Below are 3487 nucleotides of genomic sequence, written 5' to 3'. Positions count from 1 at the left end.
GATATGATTTTACAGATAATTACGATCCCTCGTCGGCGTTGTGTATGTGTATGTGGCTCAGTTACACCTACAGTCTATGGGCATGTCATGGTGTACACGTTGTCTTTTTGATCTTGTCTTCATGGTTAGAACTGATTTATGTGTTACTCAGGTTTGTGTTTGACATTTAAATCAGTTGACAGCAGAAATACTACTTGTAGTTAGAACTTTAAACCGTGAGGATGTACAGAATCAAACCCCTTAGAGGGCAGGAAAGGTTGCACACTTTCATGTAAAAAGGAGAATCCACTGATTATTATTAAAACGTTGCATCAGCAGAAAACGGTGATTAATTAGCTAGAAACGTATTTCCATTAAAAGAGATGATTTTATCTTATTAGTTTTCAGATTTCCAATTTGCCAAAATTGCAGCTGGAAAGATCATTAAGGCAATTTTTTTGTACCACTTTTTCGAAATTAAAAAGAGATAAGTGACCTCACATTAAACATGCACACAAAATCAACTTTAAAAGTCACTTCAAATTATACGTGTTTCCATTTTCTCTGTCACTTTGAAATTTGTTTCACTTTTAAAGTCACATAAATGTAAAAGTTATGCATTTTAATCCCTTGTCACAATCTGTACTGCAATACTTTTCTTTTATCTTTCAATACTTCTGTCATTATGAGTATAGCTCTGCTGTACTCCAAATCATCACTGGGTTTTTTTTTTAGGTATGTGTAAAAAAAGTAATACTTTTGATTTGACCGTTTCCTCATCGACAAGTTTGTCTGAATGTCAATGAGAACTTTTTAAATTCCGTTTTTGACTGACATTTCTCTCGGGCTGTACCTGAATCAGAACTATTTTTATGTTAATTGGATTTAGCTGTACAACACAAAGATTCAACCATTCATTCCTTTTTGTCTCATATAGACTATCCTGCGTTCCGAAAATCCAGTTTTCAGTTTGTGATTTCGACCACATTAACAGAGTCAAATGCAGGGCCCCTCCTACCCTGTGGGGGGGGGGGGGGGGGGGGGGGGGGGGGGGGGCCCTGTTCCCAGCACAACTGTCAATCAGGCAAACTGTCCTCATTGTCGGCAACCCACCTGACCTGATCTCGTTACCTATGCTTTGTGGGTGTGACTTTTCTGCCGTGTCATCACCATTCATCGATACAACCAACGTGTTTTTTGATTCATTTACAAGAGCGCAAAGTTCTTCATAGCTTTAACAAAATGTCTCGAGAGACTCACCGACGGATTCTTCCACACATCAACTTTCAGAGGGCAGCGCTACATTTCTCCCTTCAAATCCGAATGAATTTGTGATTTTTAATTCCTGGTCTTTGAGCAAGGCACTCATCACTGACATGCTTCAGTGGATGAAGTTCATTAGCCAACAGACAGGGCGTCTCACAAGGAGAAAGAGTAACTATTTGTGGTGGAGAAGAGGATTCGCTTTATTCTTTATGTGCTTATCATATTCATTCGTCCATCATTCCTTGTGATGCAGACTCTATCCCACAAAACAACATTCTCGCAGAGAGACAGGCAGAGAAAACATGGAAAAAAATCTGATAATGAAGCCTAATTCTACTGTCCAAATCCCATGTTTTTTTTAGTGAAGCAACTACACTGCGGACCGAAGTCTCTCTACGCATCAGCAGGTCCGCGTTAACTACTTCCCGAGTATGAAACTGCTGAATCGTCACTGCTCTTCATAAACTGTCATCATCCCGTCACGTCTCTCGTCCAGGCCCTGCCTCTCTTACTCTCCTTCACTCAGATTTGAGAGTTATATGCAGTAACTACTACAGCTCAAATTACATTCAGGTTGTATTAATCATTAATCACGGCGCTAATCATTTAGCTGCGGCGCTGCACCCGCTGTTTGAATGCATCTAAGGGAGACGTTTTCTAATCAAGACTACTTTATTAGAATCAAGAATGTATACAGAAAAGCAGCCGGCTGGACGTAAATGTGTAGTCGGCTTCTGGAACGCTCTGAACAGCTTGAGCAGTGAGCTGCTAGTGCGAAGGTGTTATTATCGTTATTATTATTATCCCTACTGTGAGCAGAAGCTTTGCCAACATGTGTGCAGCAGAAAACAAAGCTTGATATTTGTAGCATCTGTAGTATCTGAAATACCTCGCCTGCATTGTGTTTTCTTCGTGCGGGAAAGCTCTCATAGCTCCCTCTGCCTTCGTTTCTCTCGTCACGCTATCATCGCATGGCAACTTCTCCAGCCGGCCTCCCGGCTTCATGTAGTGGACCATCATGAGGGTTTTAGTCGGACGGTTACCTCTTTAACTTCTGCGAACGCCGAGCAACATTGTTCAAAATCAATTTTAAGAGAAGCCACATACACATACGCACATTTGCATGTGGTTCCATGTGGGACTGCATTTCTATTTTGGGAAAGTTTGTTCAGAGCGTACCGCCTTCTTAATTGGCAGCTAAGGGAATAAAACAAAATTCATATACGCACGTTGCAACAGCTTCAATGCATCTGCCTGTTACGTTTAAGCTGCTGTAATCAAAATGTTTATAGGAACAATGGACCCGGTGACTACTGTAGCATTATCTCCAGACACTGCGGGTTTCAGCAGCTTTCAGCTTATTGTTTTAACTGTCCACAGCTTCACTATTTACCTTGTCGCCTTGATTTCAGCAAAAAGAAAAAAAGCTCCGATAAACCCACCGTACACTAACCAGCTCAGCATCAAATAACAGAGTAAGTCAGCGACTAGTCGATGAACATTGTGGTGCCTTTAGCAGCTAAAAACTAGAGATGCACTGATCGGAACTGGACGTCAGTCTCATATTTTTGGGTCACATTATACACACGATAGTTTTAAGTAGGCACACAGCAGTACAGACTAATGTCACAGCCCCACACACACACACACACACACACACACACACACACACACACACACACACACACACACACCATGTCGTCAGTGAGGAAGTTCTTCAGCGTGAGTGAAGAAGTCATAAAGCTCGCAATATGTCAGCACCAAATTATTTTTGAACAATGACAACAGTGAATTACTCGTCCTGAAAAAAAGCTTTGCTGTCGATAATAATTTGAAGAAAAAAAAAAATCGGAATCTGCAAAAATCGGAGTCAGCAGGTCAGACTTTAAAAATAAAATCGGCAAATAAAACAGCGATAAGCATCTCTACTAAAACGTCAAATATATTTTCTCAGGAATTAGGTGAGAGTGAATACTGGACTTAAATGAACAGATCACCAGAAACACAACTCTATTTGAATGTTGCTAAATGTTTGCTGGCTATTTAAATCAGCAACTGTTTGCCAACATGCCAACTTTTAGCGGTGATGATACGTCAACGTTGTATTTACAGCTCGCTGCGCTGCCCAGAAGAAGCAACGATCTCAAGCCAAATATAGTCCTAAGCTGTTGACTCTCAGAAAATCTCTCCTCAGACCAAATGTTGAAATATCACAGTGAAGAATAGCGGCTGCCCCTACCAG

Source organism: Cebidichthys violaceus, unplaced genomic scaffold (assembly GCF_023349555.1).
Source record: "Cebidichthys violaceus isolate CVI_PGR_0920_01 unplaced genomic scaffold, fCebVio1.0.p SCAF_6, whole genome shotgun sequence".
In the NCBI taxonomy this organism is placed as follows: domain Eukaryota; kingdom Metazoa; phylum Chordata; class Actinopteri; order Perciformes; family Stichaeidae; genus Cebidichthys; species Cebidichthys violaceus.
Note: the sequence above shows the minus strand (reverse complement) of the source record.